This window comes from Rutilus rutilus (genome assembly GCF_951802725.1).
Source record: "Rutilus rutilus genome assembly, chromosome: 14".
Taxonomy (NCBI): domain Eukaryota; kingdom Metazoa; phylum Chordata; class Actinopteri; order Cypriniformes; family Leuciscidae; genus Rutilus; species Rutilus rutilus.
Genome location: NC_140219.1, coordinates 25,624,483 through 25,645,711, shown reverse-complemented (window position 1 = coordinate 25,645,711; position 21,229 = coordinate 25,624,483). Strand labels below are relative to the sequence as shown.

At 38.1% G+C, this 21,229-nt stretch overlaps 1 long non-coding RNA gene across 2 annotated transcripts; it reads right to left on the bottom strand.

Moving 5' to 3' along the window:
- Positions 1 to 5,942: 5,942 nt before the first annotated feature.
- Positions 5,943 to 8,527, bottom strand: LOC311303743. Of its 2 annotated transcripts, none has more exons than XR_014629821.1 (6): positions 8,244 to 8,527; positions 8,041 to 8,119; positions 7,726 to 7,832; positions 7,183 to 7,305; positions 6,901 to 7,012; positions 5,943 to 6,735 (listed from the first exon to the last, which is right to left on the bottom strand). It is a non-coding gene; the product is annotated as an uncharacterized lncRNA (long non-coding RNA). The 2 variants fall into 2 exon arrangements; XR_014629822.1 differs by having other exon boundaries at positions 8,041 to 8,108; positions 8,244 to 8,316.
- Between the last annotated feature and the right edge of the window lie 12,702 nt (positions 8,528 to 21,229).

Here is a 21,229-nt window from a genome sequence, read left to right as displayed (position 1 = left end):
CGGACGTTGATAAATGTGGCGGCTGATAACTATGGTCAATTGAATATCACGGCCCTAAAAATTCACGGTTTAGAAACCGTAACTTCCTCATTATCTTCACCTGGGCTGGGATGTTCCCATGACAACGCAACAGGGTTTCCATCAGCTGTTCTTAAAGGGGTGGTTGATTATGATTTCACTTTTTAACTTTAGTTAGGTTAGTGTAATGTTGCTGTTTGAGCATAAACAACATCTGCAAAGTTACAACGCTCAAAGTTCAAAGCAAAGGGAGATATTTTCTTTTGAAGAAATTGCTTTTTAAGGATTCCTCGCGGGTTAGTGACATCACGAACCCTAAAATTTACATAAACCCCGCCCCCGGGAATGCAATTTATAGATTATCATGACAGAATATGCTAATGACTAAAAGATAACTACACATAAACTACATAAATTCATCAACTAACCATTCAGAAATGTCCTGTTGCATTCTACATGTTGTCACTTCTTCTTGAGTCTCTCCTTCATTGTCTGACTCCGGGTTGAACATAAAAGGCTAAAAGTTTTTGAAATTTTCAATGCATGTCTGTGTGAGGTAAAAGGACACTTTGAAGCTCCGCCCCCTTTGCCAGGAGCAGCAGCTCATTTGCATTTAAAGGGACAGACACAAAAACGGTGCGTGACAATTTTAACATGCTATATAAAAATATCTGTGGGGTATTTTGAGCTAAAAATTCACCTACACACTCTTGTGTACATCTTGTGAAAAGGGCATTATACCACCCCTTTAAGACAGAAATGTCTTATTACTGTTAACACAACTGTTGCAAATAAATATACATTTTACGTTTTTCAAATGTGCATTATATATATATATATATATATATGAAGAGTTCAGATGCAAAAGCCTCTAAGTGACATCTGAAATTTTCTTTTAGAATGATCATTTTTGTAAAACTTGTATATTTAAGTTAAGTAATTTCACTTAAATGACAATTAATAGGTAATTTGCATGGCCATTTAAGTGAAATTATTGAACTTAAATATACAAGCTTGATAAAAATGATCATTCTAGAAGAAAATTTCAGATGGCACTTAGAGGCTTTTGCATCTAAACTCTTCATATGTATGTGTGTATGCGTGTGTGTGAGTGAAGGCCTATTTCTATCTGCTCTCAACTTTAAAACTTGCAACAGCATGAAAGAAATGTGTGAAATATCTGAGTTAAGTGCTCATGTTATTAACCTATGCTTCAACTTTCAGGGTTGTGACAAAGGCCCCTTTCACACAGCGCATTGAACCCGGGAAATTGCCGGCAAATTGTCGGAACGCCTTCTGTGTGAACGCAAACACGACCCGGGTTTAATGCCGGGATCGATGCCGGGTTGGGGACCTAGTAACATTGCCGTGTTCAGTCCCGGGACGCGCGCTGTGTGAACAAAAGCCGTAATAATGCCGTGTCGTAGTGATGGCGCTGAAGCCGGGATCGTTCGCCAGCTGTGAAACGGTACGAAATGCGCAATTTATGATCGAATCAGAATGCACAAGCGTGGTTTCGAGAGAGAGAAATCGCAGCTCATAAGCAAACTGAAGACGCTGCTGAGACATTACAAGTCACATCGATGTCACGTGTCTTTCCGGGACATAAACGGGTTGTGTGTGAACGCGCTCTCTGATTCCGGAAAATCACTGGCAGTGTGAATGAACCAAAATCAAATGAACCCGGGTCAAATCCCGGGTCACTTTATCCGTGTATTTTCCGGAATCTCTGTGTGAAAGGGGCTAAAGAGATACTGTGGCATCTGGTTTCGGGTTCCCTTTCGAGAGCGGTAACTTCTACATTGCGTCAGCTGATGCTGCGGGAACTCCTCCCTTCTCCACTTTTGTTGAAATTTTATAAGCTACGGCCAACGCGGCCTTCTTGGACACCACGTGCGCCAACCTGCCCGTGCGCACTTGAGAACCAGGAAGGGTTTTTGCTAGGGGTGTAACGATTCATCAACTACATCGATGTATCGATTTATATTCCTATGATCCAACTATATCGATCTGTGCTCGGCAAGTTGGCCTTCCGGACGACATATATTGATCTAACATCGTTTTAAAAGGTAATGAATCGATTGTATCGATACTAGGAAATAACGCATTGGATTTAAGCACGCCAGACATTATATGGATGTTTTTTCTTAGCACTTTTAATGATAAGCGTTAAACGTTACTCGATTCAGTCTGCCTATCTGTGACGTCGTCGCCATGCGTGACGCGCCAGCAGCAGCGCAAAGACAACAAGCAGCGCAAAGTCTCTCACCTCAGAAAAACTGACTTTCCTCAGCCGCTATACTGCAATAGCGCGCACTCTTCAAATGCGCGCGCTGTATCACTTCACCAAAGCGCAAAAGAAATACGAGCATGCAACGTCATAAATTAGTAAGTTAAGAAATAAAAGTAAAATACCAATAAATTACGTTATTGGTACGTCATGTGTGTTGCTATTTATCAGGAGCAGTTTCCATGTTTCTTTACCAGTTCTTCTAAGTATTGTGTATCACCATGGTAGCCTAATTGTTGTTTGTTTCCATAACAAAATGCCACTTACTGGTTATTTTGTATATTTTTATATGACTGTGGTGGCTCATACCCAGATTGTATTAACAAAAACTAGTTTGGGACTGCTATTTAATAGCTTAACCTCGCAGTACCTACTGTTAATCATTATTTGTCATATTCTTACAAATTTTTTTGTCAAGTCAAGTATATTTGTATAGCGCTTTTCACAATACAGATTGTATCAAAGCAGCTTCACAGTATTAAATTAAAATAATACAACAAGGTTTGTTTCTAGTGGAATTTATTGATTGATAAAATCAAATTAAATATCCCCAGAATATCCCCAACTGAGCAAGCCAAAGGCAACAGTGGCAAGGAACCGAAAAACTCCATCAGGTGACCCAATGGAGAAAAAAAAAACCTTGGGAGAACCCAGGCTCAGTCGGGGGCCAGTTCTCCTCTGGCGTTTATTAACTATAGTCATGAATGCATGAACTAACTTTTCTGCATCAGAAACTGATAGAATATTACATAGCTTAGCAATGTTTCTAAGGTGGAAAAAGGCGGATTTTGTAACATATGAAATATGATTTTCGAAAGACAGGTTGCAATCGAGTATAACACCCAGGTCTTTTACTGTAGAGGATAAAGTAACAGGACATCCTACTATATTAAAGTTGTATTGCGAGAGGTTTTGTGGGCGGTTTTTTGAACCGATGATTAGTACCTCTGTTTTGTCTGGATTTAATAAAAGAAAATTACGCGTCATCCAATCTTTTATATCTTTAACACACTCTGTCAATTTGGATAATTTAGCGTTTTCATCTGGCCGTGATGAAATATATATTTGAGTGTCATCAGCATAACAATGGAAACTAATTCCATGTTTCCTTATAATATTTCCAAGTGGCATCATATATACTGAGAATAACAGAGGGCCTAACACAGATCCCTGCGGCACTCCATAGTTCTCCATTTAAATAGACAAAATGGTAGCGGTCAGATAAGTATGATCTGAACCAGCTTAATGCTTGTCCTTGAACACCAGTATAATTTTGTAGTCGATCTAAGAGTATTGTGTGATCTATAGTATCGTACGCAGCACTAAGATCAAGTAAAACAAACAAATTTTTGTATGTTAAGTAACGGGACAGAACTTGTGTGTCAACAATTTTTGTGTAAACAAATGTATTATAATAGGCCTATATAATTCCTAAAAAGTTGGGTCGTGGCTTGATGACCATGGGGAAATGGGGGTCCCATGGCCAAACTATTCAAAACATCATTAAATGTTGTGATAATCGTAATTAATAATCACAATTACAATTTCAAGGGAATAATCGACAATTATACTTTTTGTCATAATCGTGCAGTCCTATGTTATTCAAATAAAGTTTACTTGTTTGTTTATATCCATAATTAATTGATACCTGATTCCCTTACAAGAATTTTTGGCTAAAAAGTCACTGAATTGATTTCAAGTCACTGAATAGTTTCGGATCGTATCGTTCTAAATGAACCAATATCGTCCTTGAATCATATCGACAACCACGAATCGCGATACGAATCGAATCGTTGTTAAAACGAATCGCTACACCCCTAGATTTTGCTCATACTATTACGGGGTCGAAGTCCACTGCCACCAGGGAGCCACTATTGGGCTGTAATCAATAATTATTCATACTTACAGGTTGTGATTCTGAAGAGCAAGCTGGTCCAAATAAACTTGGTACTGACCCATATTTCAAGAGCAAGCGTTTTGCAAATCCCACGTTGAAATCAGTAAAATGAAGTTTGAGGGCTGGTCAAGTTGTTCGTGGGCGGACGACATACAACATAGGCGGGAATTATGCAAATGTTTTTTTCTAGTGACGTACAGTAGAACCGTAAAGCAGTAGGATTCGAAATACAAACAACTTGTTTAGTCGGTTCAGAGTCGATTCTTTCTTTTGGGAGACAATAACTTTATTTATCGTGCACTTTCGACTTTACAACTTTGCAGAATGTTTACATTCACAAACAGCTATATTACACACTGCATGAAGGGGAAAAAAATATTTGCAAAACCATAATAGGGACACTTTAAAAAAAAGCCCTAGGCCCTGTCTGGAGCCCTAGGCACTGCTTATACTGTTTTCTAGGCAACTTAACAGATCAGCCTTGTTTCCAGAGCGTAGTCCACCATGAGAGAGTGATGGAAGGTAGGCCTGATTTTCGTGTTTGAAGAAGTTTTCTATAGGTTCCCATCACGGGTCTGACAGGTGATGTAGAGTGTGGAAAACAGTCATTTTTCAGTGAGTTTTGTCTTGGACTGTCCTCTTATTGGAGCTGTTTTAATAAGAGAGATTGTTCTTTTTCAAAGGGGTGGTGATGGGTTTCGTGCCCTGCATCTCTGTAACAAAGAGTTTGTACTGCTCTTGGCCCATCCTCTCTGCAACCCGAACAGCATCCACAACAGCTTGGTCTGCTAATTCTCTTGAGTCCAGCTTCAGAAGGTTGTTGCTGTCCTCTACGAAGGGCTTCCCATTTCCTCAATCACGTCAAACAATTTTTGGCCTATTCATGATGTCTGTTTTCAGAGACACCCTTATTGCCGCCACAACACGTTTTTGCGATGGCTCCATTTGTGAAAATGTTCAGGCCACAAACTACAAGTGTACCAAGATTCATGCTTTTATGAAAAAGTTAACATTTTCACATATCACCTGGACTAAAATACAAATGTACCATTTTGAGCTGATATAGGCTATTTATTAAAAAGTGTGGTTGTAGTTTCACTTCTAAAAACATTGAACATTAGTTTAAACAACAGTTCATGCAAATGCAAAGGTTAGAATGGCACATCATACATAAAAATGGCCTAGTTATGGACTTTTTAGCTGCAAATAATGACATTCGAAATTGAAACCGTGACTGCAGCTGAAGATTCAGAACCCGTGCGTCAGTGTGACGTTACAGAGATTGAGCTTCATCTCTTCATGAGGGAAATAACTGGTACAGTTTGACATCTAAAAGCCCTGTCAAAATGTTTTTGCTGGACTTGGTTGATAAATACAATTTCAATAATATTTCCTCAATACCCTTGTGATAATCTTGTGTCCCTTGCTGATTTGCTGTTTAGAAGTTTTTTTTTTTTTTTGAGCCTGTGCAGATATGGTTTATTTTTTACTGTTTAAGGATAATTCTGGTATTTAGCACTTTGAGTCTCTTTTCTGGTTTATGAACTATAGTGGTGGACACAGAAATTGACGATGGGTCCTGTCTCAACAACTTAAGGGTTGTTTTAAGGACTTGTTCGTGCATGCCCGTAGCCAGCCACTCTGAAGCGGTCAAAGGCGATTCTAAACGAGTCAAAAAGTCGAGACAGGACCCATCGTCAAAGTTTCTGTCCACCGCTCTAGTTCATCTAAAACAAACCAGAAAGAGACTCAAAGGGCTAAATACTGGAATTATCCTTCAAGTTGATTGTACATTGAATGCCATCTTATAATTTAGGTTCTCTTAACCTCTTCATATGCGCTGGTCACATTTTACCTGGTTTGGTTATAACGACCTTATGGTTTAGAACTAGGGCATTTAGCGTTAGGGACCCCCAGGGACCTCATGAAGCTGGAAGTAGGGGGCGCCCTAGATCACAACATTTTCTTTGCAAAAATACTCACATATGCCTACATTTACATTATACATGTGACATTAAACAAATCAAAGAGTAACATGGTATTACCATGGGGTTTTGGACTTGAGCCAGAATACCACGTAAAGAACATGGTGAATTCCAGATCATGATGCATATTTTATAAGACCGAAAACAAAGAGCCCTGGATGAAAGCCAAATTTGCTTACAATCCAATGAAGGAAACAATGTCTTCTAGTGTTTGTCAATGAAGCTGCTGTGTGCGCTTGCTTAAACCCCTTCCCTGATATCATTAAATGCCAGTCTACTAACCAGATCCTCAAACCTTGCTATGCAATATAGATTTAATTGCCCACAAAGCACATGCTTTAATTCAATGCTTTTATTAATTTGAGGAGTGTTTCAGAGAAAGTATTAAGAGATTGAATTTCAGAACAACATTTGTGATAAGATCAGAAAGAGTATGTAGTTCAAAGTGAATGTGGAGCAGGATGACCAATTATGATCTCACTCGTCCGAAACACAAATATACTTCATTGAGGTTGAACAGGGTGCATCGTTCCAGCAACGGTTAGCTGTAGGGTGGAATAATGAAATCAGTTACTCTGAACATTACAGCAGTAATCAGTGGTGTTCAACTTAAGGCAATTGGTGAAATCCAAACAAGTCATTTAATGTTACCGTATGATATGAAATTATAGGATTGCAAATTATATAAAAAAAATAAAAAAAAACCTCACAGGTCCAGTTGATTTCCAAACAGTTCTCAGGAACACCAGCATTGTTAGGTTCTCCAGGGCACCAGTTGGTATAGTCATACACAGTTCCATCACTCCACAACCACTCTCCGTCCTAATAAGTGCAGAGAATGAATACAAAAAGTGCACTACTGTAGTCAGACGCAAACCAATGAAGTTCAGTTTTGAAGTCAAACCACCATTAGAAACTTTGCCTTTGATTAAAGCAGAAATTTCGGTTTAGACAAACAAATAGGTTTCTTTAGGGCACACAGTTTAACTTACGTGTTCAGCATCTTGAGCACCAACCCAAGTTCTTGTGGAAGAAGGCACCAGACTCAGCAGGAAATTATTCTCTGGTTGATCATGCACAGATGCGAGATTCGCACCTAAAGATTGACAGTTTCTCTGAAGAGACAGATTTGTCATTACAAAATCTAGTAAGCTTTAGTAGAAAGCAGAAATGACTTTAAACATTTGTCACTTGCAAACAAAGAAACATTCCCACTTATATTAAGAGTATTTAATCTGTACTAATATTTAAATGATCATTTGATTCAGTAAACTTACATTGTACTTCCAATTATTATTTTTTAAACGCAAGCAATTAATACAGCTGTAATTAGATCTAGGATCACTGTTGACCCAGTGTTAACCCACCCTTAAACCTAAACATACCATCAAACCTGTCCCTAACCTTACCCATATCCCAACTCAATAGCAGCAAAACTGTTTAACAATATATTGTACCAAACTATTTATTTAGATGTAGTTAAAAACACCTAATATAAAGTGTTGTCCAAATAACCTTGTTGTATAATACATTACCTCTGCTGTGATCCAGGGAACCAATTGAGAGAAGTACTTGTAGCACCGGGGTCCAAAATTTTTCCATCCACGTGGACAGATTACTAAATCACGTGTGGATTCACTACCTAAATGGGGATTTTAATATATATATATATATATATATATAGAAAGTGTTTGTGTTGCTCATTTCAAGTGTGTGATAAGCCAAAAGAAATGTGTACTTTGACACTGAAAAATACATCATTAATCATGCAAATATCAGTAAATGGAACCTTGTACATTCCAAAAATGCATTTAAACTAGCAAGAGTTAACAATTAAATGTTTTGGTTACCATCTGCATTCCCCATGGAGAAGATAACAAAAAGAAGCAGAAGACTACTCAGCATTGCCATGATGAACCTGAAATGAACCTTAAAAATGAATAAAGCTGGTAAAGTTCAATGTCTGCAATCAAATGCTGCACACTGTGGAATCTCAGTGTATTTTAAAGACAACGCAAATGTTATTCAGTAGATTTCTGTTCCAAAAACTCACCTTGCTTTTCAGATTGTTACTTTAAGAATCTCAGAGTTTGTTAAATTTCAGAAAGAGCCCTGCTTTTATAGCCTACTTTACTAATTGGGCCTCATTTATCAATCTAACGTAGACCCGAGCGCAGAAATCATCTTACGACAGGGTTCAGGTGTGATTCATGAAACACTCGAATACAGCCAATCCCATCATACGAATGATCGGACGTTGATAAATGTGGCGGCTGATAACTATGGTCAATTGAATATCACGGCCCTAAAAATTCACGGTTTAGAAACCGTAACTTCCTCATTATCTTCACCTGGGCTGGGATGTTCCCATGACAACGCAGCAGGGTGTCCATCAGCTGTTCTTAAAGGGGTGGTTGATTATGATTTCACTTTTTAACTTTAGTTAGGTTAGTGTAATGTTGCTGTTTGAGCATAAACAACATCTGCAAAGTTACAACGCTCAAAGTTCAAAGCAAAGGGAGATATTTTCTTTTGAAGAAATTGCTTTTTAAGGATTCCTCGCGGGTTAGTGACATCACGAACCCTAAAATTTACATAAACCCCGCCCCCGGGAATGCAATTTATAGATTATCATGACAGAATATGCTAATGACTAAAAGATAACTACACTTAAACTACATAAATTCATCAACTAACCATTCAGAAATGTCCTGTTGCATTCTACATGTTGTCACTTCTTCTTGAGTCTCTCCTTCATTGTCTGACTCCGGTTTGAACATAAAAGGCTAAAAGTTTTTGAAATTTTCAATGCATGTCTGTGTGAGGTAAAAGGACACTTTGAAGCTCCGCCCCCTTTGCCAGGAGCAGCAGCTCATTTGCATTTAAAGGGACAGACACAAAAACGGTGCGTGACAATTTTAACATGCTATATAAAAATATCTGTGGGGTATTTTGAGCTAAACATTCACCTACACACTCTTGTGTACATCTTGTGAAAAGGGCATTATACCACCCCTTTAAGACAGAAATGTCTTATTACTGTTAACACAACTGTTGCAAATAAATATACATTTTACGTTTTTCAAATGTGCATTATATATATATATATATATATGAAGAGTTCAGATGCAAAAGCCTCTAAGTGACATCTGAAATTTTCTTTTAGAATGATCATTTTTGTAAAACTTGTATATTTAAGTTAAGTAATTTCACTTAAATGACAATTAATAGGTAATTTGCATGGCCATTTAAGTGAAATTATTGAACTTAAATATACAAGCTTGATAAAAATGATCATTCTAGAAGAAAATTTCAGATGGCACATAGAGGCTTTTGCATCTAAACTCTTCATATATATGTGTGTATGCGTGTGTGTGAGTGAAGGCCTATTTCTATCTGCTCTCAACTTTAAAACTTGCAACAGCATGAAAGAAATGTGTGAAATATCTGAGTTAAGTGCTCATGTTATTAACCTATGCTTCAACTTTCAGGGTTGTGACAAAGGCCCCTTTCACACAGCGCATTGAACCCGGGAAATTGCCGGCAAATTGTCGGAACGCCTTCTGTGTGAACGCAAACACGACCCGGGTTTAATGCCGGGATCGATGCCGGGTTGGGGACCTAGTAACATTGCCGTGTTCAGTCCCGGGACGCGCGCTGTGTGAACAAAAGCCGTAATAATGCCGTGTCGTAGTGATGGCGCTGAAGCCGGGATCGTTCGCCAGCTGTGAAACGGTACGAAATGCGCAATTTTATGATCGAATCAGAATGCACAAGCGTGGTTTCGAGAGAGAGAAATCGCAGCTCATAAGCAAACTGAAGACGCTGCTGAGACATTACAAGTCACATCGATGTCACGTGTCTTTCCGGGACATAAACGGGTTGTGTGTGAACGCGCTCTCTGATTCCGGAAAATCACTGGCAGTGTGAATGAACCAAAATCAAATGAACCCGGGTCAAATCCCGGGTCACTTTATCCGTGTATTTTCCGGAATCTCTGTGTGAAAGGGGCTAAAGAGATACTGTGGCATCTGGTTTCGGGTTCCCTTTCGAGAGCGGTAACGTCTACTTTGCGTCAGCTGATGCTGCGGGAACTCCTCCCTTCTCCACTTTTGTTGAAATTTTATAAGCTACGGCCAACGCGGCCTTCTTGGACACCACGTGCGCCAACCTGCCCGTGCGCACTTGAGAACCAGGAAGGGTTTTTGCTAGGGGTGTAACGATTCATCAACTACATCGATGTATCGATTTATATTCCTATGATCCAACTATATCGATCTGTGCTCGGCAAGTTGGCCTTCCGGACGACATATATTGATCTAACATCGTTTTAAAAGGTAATGAATCGATTGTATCGATACTAGGAAATAACGCATTGGATTTAAGCACGCCAGACATTATATGGATGTTTTTTCTTAGCACTTTTAATGATAAGCGTTAAACGTTACTCGATTCAGTCTGCCTATCTGTGACGTCGTCGCCATGCGTGACGCGCCAGCAGCAGCGCAAAGACAACAAGCAGCGCAAAGTCTCTCACCTCAGAAAAACTGACTTTCCTCAGCCGCTATACTGCAATAGCGCGCACTCTTCAAATGCGCGCGCTGTATCACTTCACCAAAGCGCAAAAGAAATACGAGCATGCAACGTCATAAATTAGTAAGTTAAGAAATAAAAGTAAAATACCAATAAATTACGTTATTGGTACGTCATGTGTGTTGCTATTTATCAGGAGCAGTTTCCATGTTTCTTTACCAGTTCTTCTAAGTATTGTGTATCACCATGGTAGCCTAATTGTTGTTTGTTTCCATAACAAAATGCCACTTACTGGTTATTTTGTATATTTTTATATGACTGTGGTGGCTCATACCCAGATTGTATTAACAAAAACTAGTTTGGGACTGCTATTTAATAGCTTAACCTCGCAGTACCTACTGTTAATCATTATTTGTCATATTCTTACAAATTTTTTTGTCAAGTCAAGTCAAGTCAAGTATATTTGTATAGCGCTTTTCACAATACAGATTGTATCAAAGCAGCTTCACAGTATTAAATTAAAATAATACAACAAGGTTTGTTTCTAGTGGAATTTATTGATTGATAAAATCAAATTAAATATCCCCAGAATATCCCCAACTGAGCAAGCCAAAGGCAACAGTGGCAAGGAACCGAAAAACTCCATCAAGTGACCTAATGGTGTCCTAAAACTCCATCAGGTGACCCAATGGAGAAAAAAAAAACCTTGGGAGAACCCAGGCTCAGTCGGGGGCCAGTTCTCCTCTGGCGTTTATTAACTATAGTCATGAATGCATGAACTAACTTTTCTGCATCAGAAACTGATAGAATATTACATAGCTTAGCAATGTTTCTAAGGTGGAAAAAGGCGGATTTTGTAACATATGAAATATGATTTTCGAAAGACAGGTTGCAATCGAGTATAACACCCAGGTCTTTTACTGTAGAGGATAAAGTAACAGGACATCCTACTATATTAAAGTTGTATTGCGAGAGGTTTTGTGGGCGGTTTTTTGAACCGATGATTAGTACCTCTGTTTTGTCTGGATTTAATAAAAGAAAATTACGCGTCATCCAATCTTTTATATCTTTAACACACTCTGTCAATTTGGATAATTTAGCGTTTTCATCTGGCCGTGATGAAATATATATTTGAGTGTCATCAGCATAACAATGGAAACTAATTCCATGTTTCCTTATAATATTTCCAAGTGGCATCATATATACTGAGAATAACAGAGGGCCTAACACAGATCCCTGCGGCACTCCATAGTTCTCCATTTAAATAGACAAAATGGTAGCGGTCAGATAAGTATGATCTGAACCAGCTTAATGCTTGTCCTTGAACACCAGTATAATTTTGTAGTCGATCTAAGAGTATTGTGTGATCTATAGTATCGTACGCAGCACTAAGATCAAGTAAAACAAACAAATTTTTGTATGTTAAGTAACGGGACAGAACTTGTGTGTCAACAATTTTTGTGTAAACAAATGTATTATAATAGGCCTATATAATTCCTAAAAAGTTGGGTCGTGGCTTGATGACCATGGGGAAATGGGGGTCCCATGGCCAAACTATTCAAAACATCATTAAATGTTGTGATAATCGTAATTAATAATCACAATTACAATTTCAAGGGAATAATCGACAATTATACTTTTTGTCATAATCGTGCAGTCCTATGTTATTCAAATAAAGTTTACTTGTTTGTTTATATCCATAATTAATTGATACCTGATTCCCTTACAAGAATTTTTGGCTAAAAAGTCACTGAATTGATTTCAAGTCACTGAATAGTTTCGGATCGTATCGTTCTAAATGAACCAATATCGTCCTTGAATCATATCGACAACCACGAATCGCGATACGAATCGAATCGTTGTTAAAACGAATCGCTACACCCCTAGATTTTGCTCATACTATTACGGGGTCGAAGTCCACTGCCACCAGGGAGCCACTATTGGGCTGTAATCAATAATTATTCATACTTACAGGTTGTGATTCTGAAGAGCAAGCTGGTCCAAATAAACTTGGTACTGACCCATATTTCAAGAGCAAGCGTTTTGCAAATCCCACGTTGAAATCAGTAAAATGAAGTTTGAGGGCTGGTCAAGTTGTTCGTGGGCGGACGACATACAACATAGGCGGGAATTATGCAAATGTTTTTTTCTAGTGACGTACAGTAGAACCGTAAAGCAGTAGGATTCGAAATACAAACAACTTGTTTAGTCGGTTCAGAGTCGATTCTTTCTTTTGGGAGACAATAACTTTATTTATCGTGCACTTTCGACTTTACAACTTTGCAGAATGTTTACATTCACAAACAGCTATATTACACACTGCATGAAGGGGAAAAAAATATTTGAAAAACCATAATAGGGACACTTTAAAAAAAAGCCCTAGGCCCTGTCTGGAGCCCTAGGCACTGCTTATACTGTTTTCTAGGCAACTTAACAGATCAGCCTTGTTTCCAGAGCGTAGTCCACCATGAGAGAGTGATGGAAGGTAGGCCTGATTTTCGTGTTTGAAGAAGTTTTCTATAGGTTCCCATCACGGGTCTGACAGGTGATGTAGAGTGTGGAAAACAGTCATTTTTCAGTGAGTTTTGTCTTGGACTGTCCTCTTATTGGAGCTGTTTTAATAAGAGAGATTGTTCTTTTTCAAAGGGGTGGTGATGGGTTTCGTGCCCTGCATCTCTGTAACAAAGAGTTTGTACTGCTCTTGGCCCATCCTCTCTGCAACCCGAACAGCATCCACAACAGCTTGGTCTGCTAATTCTCTTGAGTCCAGCTTCAGAAGGTTGTTGCTGTCCTCTACGAAGGGCTTCCCATTTCCTCAATCACGTCAAACAATTTTTGGCCTATTCATGATGTCTGTTTTTTTAAGAGACACCCTTATTGCCGCCACAACACGTTTTTGCGATGGCTCCATTTGTGAAAATGTTCAGGCCACAAACTACAAGTGTACCAAGATTCATGCTTTTATGAAAAAGTTAACATTTTCACATATCACCTGGACTAAAATACAAATGTACCATTTTGAGCTGATATAGGCTATTTATTAAAAAGTGTGGTTGTAGTTTCACTTCTAAAAACATTGAACATTAGTTTAAACAACAGTTCATGCAAATGCAAAGGTTTAAAGGTTAGAATGGCACATCATACATAAAAATGGCCTAGTTATGGACTTTTTAGCTGCAAATAATGACATTCGAAATTGAAACCGTGACTGCAGCTGAAGATTCAGAACCCGTGCGTCAGTGTGACGTTACAGAGATTGAGCTTCATCTCTTCATGAGGGAAATAACTGGTACAGTTTTACATCTAAAAGCCCTGTCAAAATGTTTTTGCTGGACTTGGTTGATAAATACAATTTCTATAATATTTCCTCAATACCCTTGTGATAATCTTGTGTCCCTTGCTGATTTGCTGTTTAGAAGTTTTTTTTTTTTTTTGAGCCTGTGCAGATATGGTTTATTTTTTACTGTTTAAGGATAATTCTGGTATTTAGCACTTTGAGTCTCTTTTCTGGTTTATGAACTATAGTGGTGGACACAGAAATTGACGATGGGTCCTGTCTCAACAACTTAAGGGTTGTTTTAAGGACTTGTTCGTGCATGCCCGTAGCCAGCCACTCTGAAGCGGTCAAAGGCGATTCTAAACGAGTCAAAAAGTCGAGACAGGACCCATCGTCAAAGTTTCTGTCCACCGCTCTAGTTCATCTAAAACAAACCAGAAAGAGACTCAAAGGGCTAAATACTGGAATTATCCTTCAAGTTGATTGTACATTGAATGCCATCTTATAATTTAGGTTCTCTTAACCTCTTCATATGCGCTGGTCACATTTTACCTGGTTTGGTTATAACGACCTTATGGTTTAGAACTAGGGCATTTAGCGTTAGGGACCCCCAGGGACCTCATGAAGCTGGAAGTAGGGGGCGCCCTAGATCACAACATTTTCTTTGCAAAAATACTCACATATGCCTACATTTACATTATACATGTGACATTAAACAAATCAAAGAGTAACATGGTATTACCATGGGGTTTTGGACTTGAGCCAGAATACCACGTAAAGAACATGGTGAATTCCAGATCATGATGCATATTTTATAAGACCGAAAACAAAGAGCCCTGGATGAAAGCCAAATTTGCTTACAATCCAATGAAGGAAACAATGTCTTCTAGTGTTTGTCAATGAAGCTGCTGTGTGCGCTTGCTTAAACCCCTTCCCTGATATCATTAAATGCCAGTCTACTAACCAGATCCTCAAACCTTGCTATGCAATATAGATTTAATTGCCCACAAAGCACATGCTTTAATTCAATGCTTTTATTAATTTGAGGAGTGTTTCAGAGAAAGTATTAAGAGATTGAATTTCAGAACAACATTTGTGATAAGATCAGAAAGAGTATGTAGTTCAAAGTGAATGTGGAGCAGGATGACCAATTATGATCTCACTCGTCCGAAACACAAATATACTTCATTGAGGTTGAACAGGGTGCATCGTTCCAGCAACGGTTAGCTGTAGGGTGGAATAATGAAATCAGTTACTCTGAACATTACAGCAGTAATCAGTGGTGTTCAACTTAAGGCAATTGGTGAAATCCAAACAAGTCATTTAATGTTACCGTATGATATGAAATTATAGGATTGCAAATTATATAAAAAAAATAAAAAAAAACCTCACAGGTCCAGTTGATTTCCAAACAGTTCTCAGGAACACCAGCATTGTTAGGTTCTCCAGGGCACCAGTTGGTATAGTCATACACAGTTCCATCACTCCACAACCACTCTCCGTCCTAATAAGTGCAGAGAATGAATACAAAAAGTGCACTACTGTAGTCAGACGCAAACCAATGAAGTTCAGTTTTGAAGTCAAACCACCATTAGAAACTTTGCCTTTGATTAAAGCAGAAATTTCGGTTTAGACAAACAAATAGGTTTCTTTAGGGCACACAGTTTAACTTACGTGTTCAGCATCTTGAGCACCAACCCAAGTTCTTGTGGAAGAAGGCACCAGACTCAGCAGGAAATTATTCTCTGGTTGATCATGCACAGATGCGAGATTCGCACCTAAAGATTGACAGTTTCTCTGAAGAGACAGATTTGTCATTACAAAATCTAGTAAGCTTTAGTAGAAAGCAGAAATGACTTTAAACATTTGTCACTTGCAAACAAAGAAACATTCCCACTTATATTAAGAGTATTTAATCTGTACTAATATTTAAATGATCATTTGATTCAGTAAACTTACATTGTACTTCCAATTATTATTTTTTAAACGCAAGCAATTAATACAGCTGTAATTAGATCTAGGATCACTGTTGACCCAGTGTTAACCCACCCTTAAACCTAAACATACCATCAAACCTGTCCCTAACCTTACCCATATCCCAACTCAATAGCAGCAAAACTGTTTAACAATATATTGTACCAAACTATTTATTTAGATGTAGTTAAAAACACCTAATATAAAGTGTTGTCCAAATAACCTTGTTGTATAATACATTACCTCTGCTGTGATCCAGGGAACCAATTGAGAGAAGTACTTGTAGCACCGGGGTCCAAAATTTTTCCATCCACGTGGACAGATTACTAAATCACGTGTGGATTCACTACCTAAATGGGGATTTTAATATATATATATATATATATATATATATATATATATATATATATATATATATATATATATATATATATATATAGAAAGTGTTTGTGTTGCTCATTTCAAGTGTGTGATAAGCCAAAAGAAATGTGTACTTTGACACTGAAAAATACATCATTAATCATGCAAATATCAGTAAATGGAACCTTGTACATTCCAAAAATGCATTTAAACTAGCAAGAGTTAACAATTAAATGTTTTGGTTACCATCTGCATTCCCCATGGAGAAGATAACAAAAAGAAGCAGAAGACTACTCAGCATTGCCATGATGAACCTGAAATGAACCTTAAAAATGAATAAAGCTGGTAAAGTTCAATGTCTGCAATCAAATGCTGCACACTGTGGAATCTCAGTGTATTTTAAAGACAACGCAAATGTTATTCAGTAGATTTCTGTTCCAAAAACTCACCTTGCTTTTCAGATTGTTACTTTAAGAATCTCAGAGTTTGTTAAATTTCAGAAAGAGCCCTGCTTTTATAGCCTACTTTACTAATTGGGCCTCATTTATCAATCTAACGTAGACCCGAGCGCAGAAATCATCTTACGACAGGGTTCAGGTGTGATTCATGAAACACTCGAATACAGCCAATCCCATCATACGAATGATCGGACGTTGATAAAGGAGGCGGCTGATAACTATGGTAAATTGAATATCACGGCCCTAAAAATTCACGGTTTAGAAACCGTAACTTCCTCATTATCTTCACCTGGGCTGGGATGTTCCCATGACAACGCAGCAGGGTGTCCATCAGCTGTTCTTAAAGGGGTGGTTGATTATGATTTCACTTTTTAACTTTAGTTAGGTTAGTGTAATGTTGCTGTTTGAGCATAAACAACATCTGCAAAGTTACAACGCTCAAAGTTCAAAGCAAAGGGAGATATTTTCTTTTGAAGAAATTGCTTTTTAAGGATTCCTCGCGGTTAGTGACATCACGAACCCTAAAATTTACATAAACCCCGCCCCCGGGAATGCAATTTATAGATTATCATGACAGAATATGCTAATGACTAAAAGATAACTACACTTAAACTACATAAATTCATCAACTAACCATTCAGAAATGTCCTGTTGCATTCTACATGTTGTCACTTCTTCTTGAGTCTCTCCTTCATTGTCTGACTCCGGTTTGAACATAAAAGGCTAAAAGTTTTTGAAATTTTCAATGCATGTCTGTGTGAGGTAAAAGGACACTTTGAAGCTCCGCCCCCTTTGCCAGGAGCAGCAGCTCATTTGCATTTAAAGGGACAGACACAAAAACGGTGCGTGACAATTTTAACATGCTATATAAAAATATCTGTGGGGTATTTTGAGCTAAAAATTCACCTACACACTCTTGTGTACATCTTGTGAAAAGGGCATTATACCACCCCTTTAAGACAGAAATGTCTTATTACTGTTAACACAACTGTTGCAAATAAATATACATTTTACGTTTTTCAAATGTGCATTATATATATGTATATATGAAGAGTTCAGATGCAAAAGCCTCTAAGTGACATCTGAAATTTTCTTTTAGAATGATCATTTTTGTAAAACTTGTATATTTAAGTTAAGTAATTTCACTTAAATGACAATTAATAGGTAATTTGCATGGCCATTTAAGTGAAATTATTGAACTTAAATATACAAGCTTGATAAAAATGATCATTCTAGAAGAAAATTTCAGATGGCACTTAGAGGCTTTTGCATCTAAACTCTTCATATATATGTGTGTATGCGTGTGTGTGAGTGAAGGCCTATTTCTATCTGCTCTCAACTTTAAAACTTGCAACAGCATGAAAGAAATGTGTGAAATATCTGAGTTAAGTGCTCATGTTATTAACCTATGCTTCAACTTTCAGGGTTGTGACAAAGGCCCCTTTCACACAGCGCATTGAACCCGGGAAATTGCCGGCAAATTGCCGGAACGCCTTCTGTGTGAACGCAAACACGACCCGGGTTTAATGCCGGGATCGATGCCGGGTTGGGGACCTAGTAACATTGCCGTGTTCAGTCCCGGGACGCGCGCTCTGTGAACAAAAGCCGTAATAATGCCGTGTCGTAGTGATGACGCTGAAGCCGGGATCGTTCGCCAGCTGTGAAACGGTACGAAATGCGCAATTTTATGATCGAATCAGAGAAATAAATGCACAAGCGTGGTTTCGAGAGAGAGAAATCGCAGCTCATAAGCAAACTGAAGACGCTGCTGAGACATTACAAGTCACATCGATGTCACGTGTCTTTCCGGGACATACACGGGTTGTGTGTGAACGCGCTCTCTGATTCCGGAAAATCACTGGCAGTGTGAATGAACCAAAATCAAATGAACCCGGGTCAAATCCCGGGTAACTTTATCCGTGTATTTTCCGGAATCTCTGTGTGAAAGGGGCTAAAGAGATACTGTGGCATTTGGTTTCGGGTTCCCTTTCGAGAGCGGTAACTTCTACATTGCATCAGCTGATGCTGCGGGAACTCCTCCCTTCTCCACTTTTGTTGAAATTTTATAAGCTACGGCCAATGCGGCCTTCTTGGACACCACGTGCGCCAACCTGCCCGTGCGCACTTGAGAACCAGGAAGGGTTTTTGCTAGGGGTGTAACGATTCATCAACTACATCGATGTATCGATTTATATTCCTATGATCCAACTATATCGATCTGTGCTCGGCAAGTTGGCCTTCCGGATGACATTTATCGATCTAACATCGTTCTAAAAGGTAATGAATCGATTGTATCGATACTAGGAAATAACGCATTGGATTTAAGCACGCCAGACATTATATGGATGTTTTTTCTTAGCACTTTTAATGATAAGCGTTAAACGTTACTCGATTCAGTCTGCCTATCTGTGACGTCGTCGCCATGCGTGACGCGCCAGCAGCAGCGCAAAGACAACAAGCAGCGCAAAGTCTCTCACCTCAGAAAAACTGACTTTCCTCAGCCGCTATACTGCAATAGCGCGCACTCTTCAAATGCGCGCGCTGTATCACTTCACCAAAGCGCAAAAGAAATACGAGCATGCAACGTCATAAATTAGTAAGTTAAGAAATAAAAGTAAAATACCAATAAATTACGTTATTGGTACGTCATGTGTGTTGCTATTTATCAAGAGCAGTTTCCATGTTTCTTTACCAGTTCTTCTAAGTATTGTGTACTATGGTAGCCTAATTGTTGTTTGTTTCCAAAACAAAAAGCCACTTACTGGTTATTTTGTATATTTTTATATGACTGTGGTGGCTCATAACAAGATTGCATTAACAAAAACTAGTTTGGGACTGCTATTTAATAGCTTAACCTCGCAGTACCTACTGTTAATCAGTATTTGTCATATTCTTAAAAAAAAAATGTGTATGTTAAGTAACGGGACAGAACTTGTGTGTCAACAATTTTTGTGTAAACAAATGTATTATAATAGGCCTATATAATTCCTAAAAAGGTGGGTCGCGGCTTGATGACCATGGGGAAATGTGGGTCCCATGGCCAAACTATTCAAAACATCATTAAATGTTGTGATAATTGTAATTAATAATCACAATTACAATTTCAAGGGAATAATCGACAATTATAATTTTTGTCATAATCGTGCAGTCCTACGTTATTCAAATAAAATGTGAATGCATTTGACATTAATTGTTGTTTACTTGTTTGTTTATATCCATAATTAATTGATACCTGATTCCCTTACAAGAATTTTTGGCTAAAAAGTCACTGAATCGATTTCAAATCACTGAATCGTTTCGGATCGTATCGTTCTAAATGTACCAATATCGTCCTTTAAAATATAAATGACACCTTTCCAGCAGTTGAGTCAATTTATTTTATTCAATCAATCAATGACAAAAATTTATTAAAAGATCATTCTTTAAAAAAAGAAAGGGGGAGAAATAGGACAAAAGCATTTCAACCTTTAAAAATAAAATTGGCATCAGAAGTCTGATGTCATAACTACAGGTGGTCCAACGGTTCAGGTTTTTAAAAATCCGTCTTACATCAGACTACTGCCTCTTTTCCTTTGGGTTCTCTGAAATCTGAAAAAGAAAGCATGATGTTACTCAAGAACAAGTCAATTCAGTTCCCACAATTAAGAATGTTAATATACTAAACACAATATGATTCAATTTTTAAAAACTGAACACAAAATATTCTAACTACGATTAAAGTATCGTGAAATTATTTTTATTTCATTTATTTTTCTAAAATCTATTAATGCTTCAATATCAAAAGAAAGCACTATGGCAGGGGTATCCAGCCCTAATTAAGCACACCTGAGGCAGCTAATCAAGGTCATTAGGATCAATGAAAACTTCCAGGCAGGTGTTGGAGCTAAACTCTTCATGAAGAGGAACAAACACCTATGAGCTATAGCCATGAACTATATCTCAGTTCATTTTCTGTGAAACTACATAGCGTTCAAGTAACAAGTTTATCTTGTAGAATAAAAGAGCTTAGGTTTTTTCAATGAAAATTTCTTTAAAGGGATGGTTCAGCCCAAAATGAAAATTCTGTCATCATTTACTCACCCTCAAGTTGTTCCAAACCTGTATGAGTTTCTTTCTTCTGTTGAACACAAAAGAAGATATTTTGAAGAATGTTGGTAACCAGAAAGTTGACGGTGGCCATTGATTTCCATAGTAGAAAATAAATACCATGGAAGTCAATGGCTACCATCAACTGTCTGAATGCCAGCATTCTTCACTCTTATCTTCTTTTGTGTGCAGCAGAAGAAAGAAATTCATACAGGTTTGGAACAACTTGAGGGTGAATAAATGATGACAGAATTTTCATTTCGGGTTGAACTATCCCTTTGAAGCTGCAGATTCACCTATGTAGACCTTAATCTCTTTAAATATCACAAAATAGCCATGTCAGTCACTTTC